Raw genomic sequence first — 15,296 nt, forward strand, 5'->3', positions numbered from 1 at the left:
GTAAGGCATTAGGCTCAATTTTCCAGGGCAAATAAATCAGCTCTTTAGCCATCTGAAGAGAATGTAGATCTCTGACTGGCTAGCTAAAAATCAGAGTCAATACATTAAGCTCATGCCCTTTACTTTTTGGGCAACTCCCCACGCCTTTAGTCAGATCCTAGCTACTCTTACATTACATACAACTTCGATATGCTTCATTATCTTCTTTTGAAGCACTTGATATTGGGAAATAGCAAACTTGAAAAGATGATGAGAGATTGTTATCTTTATGAGAAGAAGGTGACAATGAGAAAAAGAAGTACTAAAAACAGAATAAACATCACTAATATCATGCCAAGAGCTCTGAAGAACTTAATAGCAATTACTGCTATAAAGCATAATACAAAGCTGATTTTATAATAATAACCTGGATTATAAGGGAAAACTCAAAATGTGTTTACTGTATTCTGTGTAAAGAAGGCAGACAAGTTCCTTGGAAAATTCTCAACTAACAATTAAAATAAAAGTGTTTTCTTGCTTAGATTGCAGCTAGACAAAGATGGCCATATAGAATATTTTATTCTCTAAGGTTCCAGATCATATTTAAATCTGTCTTTTTCAAAGAGTTAAATATTTCCATATGGCAATATGAAAATATGCAGTTGCATACCACAACAGTTTTTTCAGCTCTGTCTGTTTGAATCAGATTAATATTCCTAAATACAAACCACACAAAGAAAGTAAAACTCTGAATAGACCCATAACTAGTGAGAAGAATAAATCAGTAATCAAAAATCTGACAAAGAAAAGCCCTGGACCTCATGGTTTCACTGGTGAATTCTACCAAACATTTAAAGAAGAGCTAACACCAATTCTTCTCAAACTTTTCCAAAAAATTGAAGAGATGAGAACACTTCCTGATGCATTCTATGAGGCCAGCATTATTCTGATACCAAAGCCAGACAAATACACTACAAAAAAGGAAAACTACAGACCAATATCCTTTATGAACATTATTGAAAAGTTCACAACAAAATACTAACAAACTGAATTCAATAGCATATAAAAGAATTAAACATCACAATCATGTGGGATTTTTTTCCTGGAATGCAAGGATTCTTCAACATATGAAAATACGTCAATGTAATATACCATATTAACAGAATAAAGTACAAAAACTACACGTTTATCTCAATTGATGCAGAAAAAGCACTTAATAAAATTCAACACCCTTTCATGATAAAAAACACTCAACAAACTAAGAATAAAAGGAAACTACTACAACATAATAAATGACATATATGAAACACCCACAGCACAAACCATACTCAATGGTGAAAGACTGAAAGCTCCTCCACTAACATGAGGAACAAGACAAGGATGCCCACTTTTATCACTTCTATTCAACATGGAACTGGAAGCCCTAGCCAGAGCAATTAGACAAGAAAAATAAATACAAGGCATCCAAATCAGAAAGAAGAAGTGAAATTATCACTATTTACAGATGCATGATTTTAGGTAGAAAACTCTAAAGATTCCACAAAAAATCTACTAGAACTAATAAACAAATTCAGCAAAGTAGAAGGAAATAAAGCAAGATACAAAAATCAGTTATATTTCTATACCCTAAAAATGAACAATCTGAGGAAGAAATTAAGAAAACAATTCCACTTATAATAGCATCAAAAAGAATAAATATTTATGGGGCTGGCCCTGTGGCCGAGTGGTTAAGTTCGCGCGCTCTGCTGCAGGTGGCCCAGAGTTTCGTTGGTTCGAATCCTGGGCGCGGACATGACACTGCTCATCAAACCACGCTGAGGCAGCGTCCCACATGCCACAACTAGAAGGACCCACAATGAAGAATATACAACTATGTACCAGGGGGCTTTGGGGAGAAAAAGGAAAAAATAAAAACTTAAAAAAAAAAAAAAGAATAAATATTTAGGAACAAACTTACCTAAGAAGGTATAAAACTTCTGCAACAAAAACTATGAAACATCTATAAAAGAAATTAAAGAAGACATAAATAAGGTAAAGATATCCTATGTTCATGGCTTGGAAGACTTAATATTGTTAAGATGTCAAAGCAATACTATTCAAAGAGATGTACAGAATTAATGCAATCCCTATAAAAATCCCAATGACGTTTTCTCAGAAATAGAAAAATCCACTCTAAAATTCACATGGAATATCAAGGGACCTTGAATAGCCAAACAATTCTGAAAAAGAACAAAGCTGGAGGACTCACACTTTTGGATTTCAAAGCTTAATACAAAGCTACAGTAATCAAAACAGTGTGGTACTGGCAAAAACAGAGACATATTGACTAATAGAATGGAATACAGAGTCCAGAAATAAACCCTTCCAAATATGGTCAAATGATTTTTAACAAGGGTGCCAAGACCATTTAATGGGAAAAAAATCTTTTTAAAAAATGGTGCTAGAAAAGTGGGTACGCATATGCAAAAGAATGACGTTGTGTCCTTACCTATACCATACACAAAAATTGACTGAAAATATGTCAAAGACCTAAATGTAAAACCTAAAACTATAAAACTCTTAGAAGAAGACATAGGGAAAAGCTTCTCAGCATTGGATTTCACACTGATTTCTTGAATATGACGCCAAAAGCACAGGAAAAACAAAAATGCAGACAAATTAGACTTCTTGAAAATTTTTGCATCAGATTGTGCTATCAACAGAGAAAAAGGCAACACACAGAATGGGAGAAAATATTTACACGACATATATCTGATAAGGGATTAACGTCTATAATACATAGAGAACTTCTAAAACTTAACACTAAAAAGCAAACAACCTGATTCAACGATGGACTTGAATAGACATTCAAAGAACTTCAATAGACACTTCTCCAAAGAAGATATACAAAATGGTCAATGAGCACATGAAAAGATGCTCAACATCACTAGCCATTAGGGAAATGCAAATCAAAACTATAATGAGATATCCCGTTACATCCATTAGGATGGTTACTATAAAAAAGTAAAAGACAGAAAATAAATTATGGTGAGGATGTGGAGAAATTTTAACCCTTGTGCACTAATGAATGTAAAATTATACAGCTGCTATGGAAAACAGTTTGGTGGTTCCTCAAAAATTAAACACAGAATTACCATATGATCCAACAATTTCACTTCCCGACATACACTCAAAAAATTCAAAGCAGGGTGTCAAAGAGATAGTTCTATGCTCACTTTCATAGTTGCAATATTCACAATAGCTAAAATGTAGAAGCAACCCAAGTGGCCATCAACAGATGAATGTATAAGCAAACTGCACTATATACACACAGTGCAATATTATTCATCCTTCAAGAAAATACATAAGAATATAAATGTACTTAATACCTGTAAACTGTACACTTAAAAATAGATAGGGTTTATGTTATGTGTATTTCACCACAACTAAATAACGGAAAAGGTATGTGAGGCATGAATGAGGCAGATATTGTTATAAGTATCTCACAATTAATTTTACTAAAAAACATTTAAGGTAGGTTTTAGAATTATTAACTAATGGGGAAACTGACACAATTTGCCCAAATTTACACAGCTGGTAAGTGAGGAAGTTTGACTTGCACCCAAGCAGTGACAACAGTCTGCACTCTTAACCATCACATTAGCATCTATTCTTGACAGTGTAGGTAAAGACAGAAATGACCTTACGTGGAAGTTTTACTTCTAATTTTTGGTAAGGAAGAATGGAACTATTTAGATCTATTACCAAGATGTCTTCTTATGCTCCAGAAGAAATTTAAGATTTCGTTCTCAAAGATGCTAAAAAGGATCAGGAAAGTGGATATTTAAGAGGATGAAGAGAATGGCAAGAAATGGATGAGCAGTGCTGAGTAGTCAAAATTATGGCTGCAGAAGGAGCTGGTCCTGTGCTTTCAGATGGAGTAGGGGCACATTGTGGATCTGGGATTCACGTCTGAATCCCCGTCTGAAGCCAGGGCTACTTTGTGCCAGCCTTGCTGCTCAGTGCTTTCACACACGCACCTTAACTTCATCTGTCACAGTGATTCTGCATTAGGGAAATAATTGTCTGTTTATTCCCATAATTTTGTTTTATATTCTCAAGAATATTCCAAATTCAACATTTCTCAAAACCATTTTGCGATTTTTATATTTCTAGGTAATGATAAAGCATTATTAATTTTCTGGGACTTAGATTTTTCTGCTTTTATTTGGTCAAATTTGGGTAAAATGCTACTGTTTTCAAATTTTCTTTAGCTCAATTGAATAGAGTATATTTTTTAACTTAATTAATTTCCTTTATCATCATATATCACTCTAATTTCCATCTCCACACAGGAAATCCTCTTAATAAATTTACACAGTATTCTTTAATTCAAATTTGTTCTTGTAAAACTTGCACTATTTTTTTCTGTGCATGCATTTTTCTCTCTGGAAACTATCTACTGTCCGTTCGGTTATGGGAAACAGAAATATTCTCTTGATACCAGTAAGAGACTGGCAGGGTTTATGGCAAGTTAATTATGTCTTGGTGTTGCAGTCTACCATTTTCTTTCTATAGCACATAATGTGTGCCATTTATCCATCGATGGGCCACCTGGTACTTATTACTTTGGTCAGTCTGACATCTTCACCTTAGTCTGCCATTCTTCCCCAGGATCTGTCAGTGTATGTCAGGTATTTGTGAAGCTTAGTTTTCTTCTGCAAATAACAGTAATGTGCTTGTTCTTCTTCAACAAGTCAAAATAACTAAAACAATAATTATTGATACATTTAAATTTGAATTTTCCATCAATCTGCGTAAATGTTTCCCTACCATTTGTCATGATCAGTGTGCATAGGAGCTCAAGGGAAAATAGTTCAATCATCACAATTAATACAGTACTATTAATCCACTGCCATATTTGCGCCTGTAGTATGCTGACTCTAAGAAAAATAATTATCTGTAAAATCTATACCAGAAAAACGAATAGCACATTACTGGATGCGGGCTGACCTTCTACCTGAGAGTAAAATAGGCTTATGATTTATTTCTATACCAATTAGCTAGAACTTATGGGAAACTGCTAGTCAATTAGGATAAAATAGAAAAGTGACCTTAAAAGCTATTCTTATGCTTCAGATATAATTCAAAATATTGCTGATAATCTATAAAACTGTTTGATGATGTAGTTAAATTAGGTTTAAAGGTGAAGCATGGAATGGAAATAACAAGCTGGACCATTCAAACAAACTGCCTTGCTTTTAAACTACCTTTGAAAACTGATTTTTTTCTGATTAAATAGGACTTTATCCTAAAGATTCAGCAGTATTTCATAAGGTAAATTACTTGCAAATGACACAATTTTGTTATGCTGCATTGATAAAAGTATATTAATATCACTACCAGTCATGTTTTAATTTCATTTTAGATTTAACTTTTAAGTTCAAAGAATTACACAAACTTTTTATTAAATAAGTAAAAATACCACTACAAAATTCAATATATAATAGCTATTTCTTATCAGAAATAAATTCAGAAGTAGTAAAAATTATAGTAAAATTTTTTCTCTCTAGATTTCTAATTCAATCTAACAAATGTGGTTGATAATATAGTTTTGAGATTATCTGCATCAGTACGGGCTTATCTAAATCACACCAGCAAAGTGTCAAAAAGTAGATTCTATCATCAGTTAGAAAAATGACAAAATCCCTAAAATGAAGAGTTTCAGAAACTTCACTTAGCATAAGAAAACTTTAATGTAGTTAATATCACATCCTTTTCATTTATATTAAGGGCCAGTGGGACAGAATTTAAAAAATTTTACGTAAAGCGTTAATCTTGGAAATATAATTGCTATATTCATTTTCTTTTGGTTGAGAACTGAGCATTTTGAAAAGAATATGTGATAACCAGTATATTGATTTATGGATTGGTTATTTATACCAATAATCTGACACCACCACAATCTCATCAATATCCTGTTAGTAGCAGTAGCATGTTTACTGCCCAAGACCTACCATTTGGTCACTTCCTATATTTCTCTTCCCTTCTTTCTTCTTCCCTATACTCTCCTTCCCTCCTTCCCTCTGTCCTCCTCTATGCAGCCCTCCCCTCCCCTTCTCTTTCTCTCTCTCTTCAGTTGAGACTCTCTACCTGCTGTTTCTTCTAATTCAACTCTTGAGAACCTAATGTCTAGTACATGTATTGAACTTCTCATGGCTCAAATGTTGCCTTCTCTATAAAGACTTAAATAAGCACAGAATCATTTTCCCCTCTCTTTCAATAGATTTTCCCTAACTCTGGCATAATAAGTGTTTCAATTTGGTCAATTATTTCTATATGTGCCCATTACTATCCCCTGACCAAGAGACCCCCTGGAAGGCATGGCTAATGTCCCGGTTATCATTGCATCCTTAGCCTTAGTATAATTTGTGAAACACAGAAGATTTGTAATGAGTCCTTTTTTTGGAGATGAATACTTGTATTTTAGGCCAATTTTGCCAACTGTTCAAATAAGTTCTCTTGTCTCTGTGGAGACCTTCAAGGGGGAAAAAATAGGATTATATAGTCTAGAAAATGCATTTTCCCCTTGACAGGTACCTAGTCCAGGTGGGATGACAATATACCTAGGAGATGCTTCCCAACACATAATCTCACTCATCTGAAGCAAGAATCTCAGAATTCCAACATTTGTCTTCCCAACCAGAGAAGCTGAGAATCTCTTATGTGCCACAATTGAGAGAGGGAAGTACCTAAATTAGGTTTACCTTGTTCTACATATCTTCAGACATGGGTGAAATAAACACTGAAGCATTTTGATCTAGAGTCAGGATATAAAATATTAGTCCATATAGTGATAATAATAACTACAGCAACTATGATTGCAACAAAAGCAACAAAACAAGATTTATTTTTTATTTTCATTTGTTTTTCTGAGAAGATTCACCCTCAGCTAAAGTCTGTTCCCAATCTTCCTCTTTCTGCTTGAGGAAGTTTCACCCTGAGCTAACATCTGTGCCAATATTCCTCTATTTTTGTAGGTGGTTGCTGCCACAGCATGGCCACTGATGAGTGGTGTAGGTCTGTGCCCAGGAACCAAACCTGAGCTGCCAAAGCAGAGCGTGCTGAACTTAACCACTAAGCCACAGGGCCAGCCTCCAATAACAAGATTTATTGACAGCCTTTCATGACTGAAATTGCTGACAGACATTAGATATTTCTTGGGATTATGATTTATTTTTCTTTATGGGTCTGTAAATCCCACATTCAAACAAAACTCTTGACAGTTTTGCATGAGTTCCAACCTTTACATGGTTAATTTATAAGAAACACTACAGGGCATCTAAATGGCCTTATTTGAGAATCTTGGGCATTAAATACATTGCTAAAGTTCACATTCCAAAGGTAAAATAGTTTTGACTGTCATTATCAATGAAAAATATTAGGAAGTAAAAGCAGGTTCTAAATGGAGCAGAAGGAGAAAGAGCAACGAGATGCTATTTATCAATTATTTGCTACCTGCCAGAAAATGTACTAAGTATTAAACTTTTAAACATTTCTCATTTATATCACTTTATACTCAATGAAGAAATAACATTATTATGCCCATTTTATATTTGAGGAAATAGGTTAGAAAGGCTAAGTAACTTTTACATTGTGATTCAGCAAGTAAATGTCTGGATTAAATTGAAACCCAGTTCTGTCTGTCTCATTGAAAAGGCTGTACTATTAATTACTAACTCCACTTTTTATAGTAAGATGCCTTCTTCACTATTATGCCAGAAGTACTTGCTCTGCACTTTCCCCCTCGCTGGGAATTTGGCCATTCTTCTAGATTTATTAGTTCGTTGCCTAAAGAGGAAGGTAGGGAAAAGATTTGAAAGGTAATTGCAATTTTGTGAGAAGACAGGAATATCTCTGTTGGAAAGAAGACAAGAATATCTGAAGATCTCCTTTTCCTTTCCTATTTATCTTGGATCACATTCTTTAACTGAATAGGAAAAAAATCTAGAAATAACAGCTACCATATATTGAGCACTCAGTGTGTGCCAATCATTGTGTTAAGTACTTTACATATATTACCTCTAATTGTTAAAACACTGCCTCAAAGTAAATGTTCATTTCTTGTTTTACAAATGAGGGAAATGAGGCTCAGAGAGATTAAATGATCTGCCCAAGGATTGTAGAGCTAGGACTAGTAGTTGTCATTTCTTGCATATAAACACCTAAGAAGAATAACACGCCCATGCACTTTTTACTCTAGTAAGGTAGAGGGAGAAAGGCTGAAAATATTGAGGGATGAAAGAATCTTATGTAGAGATAAGAAGAGGCAGCATTCCTAGCACAAGATAATGCTGTAGAAATGAAGATGTTTTTCCCCTTGGATGATTAATTCAGAGTTTCTGTAGATAAAGCAGTGACCCATTTTAAAGGGTGATACTAATATGCCGATTGATAGTTATAAATATCATTTACTGAACACTTAGATTGTATTCTTTACAACATAATCTCCATTCTTACAAGAACATTGTGAGGCAGGTGAGGTATGCATTTCTAACTCCTGGTTATAGAGGAAGTAACAGAGATTTAGAAAGCTTCCAGATCTTGCCAAAAGTATTACAACTAATTGGTAAATAGAGTCAGGATTCAGACGCATCACTGGTCAATACCTTGCCCTATGTTCTTACCTAAAGAAAACATCCTGTTAATAACCTTCTGTTATTGATATCCTATTAATAATATTCTATGAGAAGAAGTAAGTTATACCCAAAGTAACATGTCTGGCCAGAAAAATGGAGGTTTATGAACTGGATGGGGAGTGTCCAGCCCCAGCTAAGCAGACTTTAGTCCTATTCAAGGGCTGTCATGGACACTAAGATGCTGTAACCAACACAAAAATCTTATCAGTTGGAAATCACTGATACGTTGAGAAGGAATAGCTGAATGATCTTGTAACTACCAAGAATGGCTGTTTATCCCTGGAGTGTATGCCTCAGAGAGATCACCAGTTCTAGACCATCCTTAGTTCTGAATCCCAGTATGCTGTGGTGTCAGAATCTCATTCACCTTGGAGCTGAACTTGTAAACTGAAGGCTATTATTAGTTTCAACTCTTTGGGGCTGGGATAGACAGAAACTTAACTATATATTTCTGAATGGGTTGTTGTTATCTCAGGGGGACATAAAACTCAAGAATTCAGTACATATTTGATAGTGTGTTAGGATTTTTCAGTGTAATGGGACAATGCAGACTAAGTCATAGGATATTTAAGGGAGATTCATGTTTTGACACACAAATATAATTCCAAAATGTTGATTAATGGACCAATGCCAACAAGAGAGAGAGATCTCAAGAGATGAACTTACAGGAATTTGCAATATATTTTTATCAATGACACGGATCATGACATACAAGTCACCATTTTCATATTTGCGAATGACAGATTTAGGAGGATTATCTAATACATTTCATGACAGTGGCAGAGTTAAAAAATCTTGATAGAATTGAATGATGGACCGAAACCAATAAAGACGAATTTGACAGAAATATAAGATTCTCCATTTAGATTAAAAACAGGTTACATAAATGTAGATTCAGAGTGCTATCTCGAAAGGAACTCAGTGAAAAAGACTGGATGTTTAAGTCGGTGATAGGACCCAACAATGGGACATAAATTAAAAAAAATAAAATTCTAGGCTGCTTTAATAGCCCTGGTAAATGTATGTAATATCTATATGGCAGCGTTTTTCAAAGTGGGAGTCAAGATCCAATACTGAGTCTTGAATCAATTAGTGGGTCTTATAGAGTAACTTATTTTATATTTTATAACTAAAAAGAAAAAAATAGGATAGAATGAGATGGATGGAATAAAAAAGACAAAATTTCATTGTTCATACCAAGAAATAGTTGAGAGAGAGAGAGAGACTGTGTTTGTGTGTATGTGGCTAGATTATTAGCTCCATGGGGGCAAGAATTTTTGACCACTGTGCTTCTGAATCTCCAGGATGTAGACAGTGAGGGGTGTATGGCACATGAAATATACTCAATAAATGTTGAACTCAATTATGATGAAAATACATTTTTTACTATAGGTGATGGTAAAAAAAGTTTAAGACCTGCAGTTTTCTATCAGTCTGCATGATCAAGATGCTGGGGCATCTGAAAACTTTGTAAGGTATGTTAGCAAATTACGGAGGCTCTGGATGAACTTTATCAGGATAGAGCTGTCTGATTTAGAAACCATACCATCTTAGAAACTATGGAAGTAGTAATGTTTAGCCCAAAAATATTCTGAGACCATGATAGACATAGTGGTCCCAAAATATTTACATAAATGAAGAACTTTCAAGCGAAAGAAGAAACATTTCAACAGATCTAGGAGGCACACTTTCCAAAAATGTTTGTATTCTTAATATTGTGGAAACACCAAAAAAGAAATTTTTACAAAAAAATATTTCAAGTAGAGAAATTACTTTTAACACTTACAATAGTTGATGATGTCCTGATACTGATATTTTTAAGGCAGATAAATGCCTTCATTTGCAAGGATGGTAGACACTGTAGTTCCCTGAGTCTACTTAATCTTTAGCTCAATTTTTACTGGTGTAAAGATTATTTCCGTATTTTAAAAAATAACTAATGAAAATAATTAGTAGGTTGGTTGGTTGTGCTGGGAATACTGTAACTGATATGCAAGAGAATCTAGAAAACTGATACTGCATTATGGTAATAACATATTAATGATATTACTGTAATCAATTTTGTTGTGTCTCCTAGAGAGATAGAAAAATGGTCCAAAGACCTTGTTTGTAATGACCATCTTTAAAATAGAATATCACCTATTTTCTTCTAAACAGAATCAATTATTCTTCATGTCGTAGCTTAGATTAAATTGAATTAGATGTTCTTTTAAAACTCAGCCTAGAGGCTGGTGGGCGGAGCAAAATGGCGGAGTGAGTTGACCTGGGATTCTCTCCCCTCCAAAATACAACAAAAGATTGGAAGAACTGAATTTCAGAGAATAAACATAATGCCAGCTCACTACAGACCTACAATACCAAGAAGGCGGAGATCATAACCTTGCTTACACCCTCGGAGGCGCTAGAACGGTAGGAGAGAACATCGCTCCCTCCCCTAGAGTCTGTGATCGCTGCGGCGCAGGTCGGGAAGGAGCGGGGGAGGGGCCGTGAGACCGGGGGATCATCCAGGACTCCTGCCGCTGAGTCAGTGGAGACCCGCTGACGGGGGGAAAGCTTCCGTCCACGGGGACCCTATAAATCAAGGGCTTTGGGAGACCAGAGAACAGAACCGATCTGAACCCAGACCGGCGCGTGTGAGTAACAGCCCCTCCCCCCCAGCAAAGCCAGCAGGCGCAGCCATCTTGCCCCAAGGTGGAGAGCTAACACGCTGCTCTTGACCCCCATCTAGTGGCGACAGGCTGTAACTGCAACTGAATTCTACCACCATGAGAAAAAACCGCTCCTCTACCATCCAGCAATTTATAAAAGCCCCAGACCAGAAGGAAAACAATAAAAACACAGAATTAAGTCCTGAGGACTTGGAATTAGGTAAACTAAGTGATAATGAATTCAGAGCAGCTATAATCAAAAAACTCAATGAAGTAGAGAGAAAGATAGAGAAACAAGTCGAGTTCTGGAGTTACTTCACAAAAGAGATTAAAATCATAAAGAATAATCAAACAGAATTGCTTGAGATGAAAAACACAATGGACCAGATAAAACAGAATATGGATTCCCTGAATGCCCGTGTAGACACCATAGAGGAGCAAATTAGCATAATGGAAGATAGACAGGCTGAATGGTGCCAGACAGAGGAAGAAAGAGAACTAAGAATTTAAAAAAATGAGGAAAATGTCCAAGAGATAATGGATTCAATGAGGAGTAAGAACATAAGGATCGTAGGAATTCCCAAGAATATGGAAAAGGATATGGAGCAGAAAGTGTGCTTAACGAAATTATTGAAGAGAACTTCCCAAATCTAGGGATCAACGGAGAAATGTGTGTAGAAGAGGGTTTTAGATCTCCTAGATTTGTCAATGTAAAAAGACCTACCGTAAGGCACATAGTAGTAAAGTTGGCAAGTAGGAATGATAAGGAGAGAATACTCAGGGAAGTAAGAAAAAAAAGAGAATAACCTATAAAGGAGCCCCTATCAGACTGTCAGCGGATTTCTGTACAGAAACCCTACAAGCTAGGAGAGAATGGAGTGATATAGTCAAAGCTTTAAAGGATAAAAACCTTCAGCCAAGAATACTCTGTCCAGCAAGAATTTCCTTCAGACATGAGGGAGAAATTAAATCTTTTCCAGACAAACAAAAGTTAAGGGAATTTGTAACAAAAAGCCCTCCATTACAAGAAATCCTCAAGAAGGCTCTCATACTTGAAAAAAGAAAAAAGGGAGAAAGGGGACACAATCCACAGACTAGGGAGACCGATGGATAGAACCAGAACAGGATAGCAAATATTCAATTATAGCATTAGGGTAAAAGTAAGGAAACTACCAAAACAAGGATGATCTTAGCACTCTAACTACAAATTAATAAGACGAGTTGGAATAAAAAATGAAAATAATTATTTAGGAGGGGAAGAGCAAAGGGTCTAAATCAGTATTGGTCAAGTAGGTAAGAGACCACCAGAGAATAGACTATATTATACACGAGATTCTAAATACAAACTTCAAGGTAGACACTAAAATAAAGTACAGAACAGAGTCACAAATCATAGATAAGGAAAAATCTAAGAAACCCAGCATAAGAAATTGCAGTATTAAATGGGTAGTCCAAAGCACACAGGAAAAGAAACACAGGAAAACAAGATAATGAGGGACAGATTGACAGCATTAAGTCCACATGCATCAATAATCACTCTCAATGTGAACAGATTGAACTCTGCAATAAAAACACAGAGTGGCAAAATGGATTAAAGAACATGATCCAACAATTTGTTGCCTCCAGGAAACACACCTCAGCCCCAAGGACAAACACAGACTCAGGGTGAAGGGGTGGAGGACAATACTTCAAGCAAATAGCAAGGAAAAAAAGGCAGGTGTTGCAATTCTCATATCAGACCAAGTGGATTTCAAAATAAGACAGGTAAAGAGAGACACAGAGGGACAATATATAATGATCAAAGGGACACTTCATCAAGAATAAATAACACTTATAAATATCTATGCACCCAACACAGGAGCACCAAGATTCATAAAGCAACTATTAACAGACCTAAAGGAAGATGTTAAAAACAACACAATAATAGTAGGGGACCTCAACACCCCACTCACATCAATGGACAGATCATCCAGACAGAAAATCAACAAGGAAATAGTGGAGCTGAATGAAAAACTACAACAATTGGACTTAATAGACATATATAGATCACTCCACCCTGAAAGAGCTGAATACTCATTCTTCTCAAGTGCACATGGAACATTCTCTAGGATAGACCATATGTTGGGAAACAAAGCAAGCCTCTACAAATTAAAAAAAAATTGAAATAATAACAAGCATCTTCTCAGATCATAGTGCTATAAGGCTAGAAATTAATTACAAGAAAAAAGCTGAGAAAGGCACAAAGATGTGGAGACTAAACAACACACTACTGAACAAGCAATGGATCATTGAAGAAATTAAAGAAGAAATAAAAAATACCTGGAAACAAATGAAAATGATAGCATGCCATACCAACTCATATGGGATACAGCAAAAGCTGTATTAAGAGGAAAATTCATCGCAATACAGGCACATCTTAACAAACAAGAAAAATCCCAAATAAGCAACCTTAAAGCACACCTAACTGAACTAGAGAAAAAAGAACAAATGAAGCCCAAAGTCAGCAGAAGGAGAGAAATAATAAAAATCAGAGCAGAAATAAATACTATTGAAACGAAAAAGGCAGTAGAAAGGATCAATGAGACAAAGAGCTGGTTTTTTGAGAAGATAAATAAAATTGACAAACCACTAGCCAGACTTACAAAGAAAAAAAGCGAGAAGGCTCAAATAAACAAAATCAGAAATGAGCGAGGAGAAATAACAACAGACTCTGCAGAAATACAACAGATTATAAGAGAATACTATAAAAAACTATATGCCAACAGAATGGATAACCTAGAGGAAATGGATAAATTCTTGGAGTCCTACAATCTCCCGAAGCTCACTCAAGAAGAGGCAGACAATTTGAACAGACCAATCACAAGGAAAGAGATTGAAACAGCAATCAAAAACATCCCAAAGAATAAAACCCCAGGACCAGATGGCTTTCCTGGGGAATTCTACCAAACTTTCAGAGAGGATTTAATACCTATCCTTTTCAAGCTATTCCAAAAAATTAGGGAAGATGGAACACTTCCTAACACATTCTATGAGGCCAACATCACGCTGATACCAAAACCTGACAAGGACACCACGAAAAAAGAGAACTACAGACCAAGATCACTGATGAACATAGATGCAAAAATTCTAAACAAAATTTTGGCAACCAGAATTCAGCAATTCATCAAAAGAATCATACATCAGGATCAGGTGGGATTCATACCAGGGACACAGGGATGGTTCAACATCCGCAAATCAATCAACGTGATACACCACATCAACAAACTGAGGAATAAAAACCACATGATCATCTCAATAGATGCAGAGAAGGCATTTGACAAGATCCAACAGCCATTTATGATAAAAACTCTGAACAAAATGGGCATAGAAGGAAACTACCTCAACATAATAAAGGCCATATATGACAAACCCATAGCCAACATCATACTCAGTGGGCAAAAACTGAACCCCATCCCCCTGAAAACAGGAACGAGACAAGCATGCCCTCTATCACCACTCTTATTTAACATAGTACTGGAGGTCCTGGCCAGAGCAATCAGGCAAGAAAAAGGAATAAAAGGAATCCAAATAGGGAGGGAAGAAGTGAAACTCTCACTGTTTGCAGATGACATGATCTTATATATAGAAAACCCAAAAAGAATCCATTGGAAAACTGTTAGAAGTAATCAACAACTACAGCAAAGTTGCAGGGTATAAAATCAATTTGCATAAATCAGTAGCATTTCTGTATTCCAGTAATGAACCAACAGAAAAAGAACTCAAGAATACAATACCATTCACTATCACAACAAAAAGAATAAAATACCTTGGGGTAAATTTAACTAAGGAAGTGAAGGACCTATATAATGAAAATTACAAGGCCTTTCTGAGAGAATTGGATGACGACATAAGGAGATGGAAAGACATTCCATGTACATGGATTGGAAGAATAAACATAGTTAAAATGTCCATTCTACCTAAAGCAATCTACAGATTCAACACCATCCCAATC

Source organism: Equus przewalskii, chromosome 13 (assembly GCF_037783145.1).
Source record: "Equus przewalskii isolate Varuska chromosome 13, EquPr2, whole genome shotgun sequence".
Taxonomy (NCBI): Eukaryota; Metazoa; Chordata; class Mammalia; order Perissodactyla; family Equidae; genus Equus; species Equus przewalskii.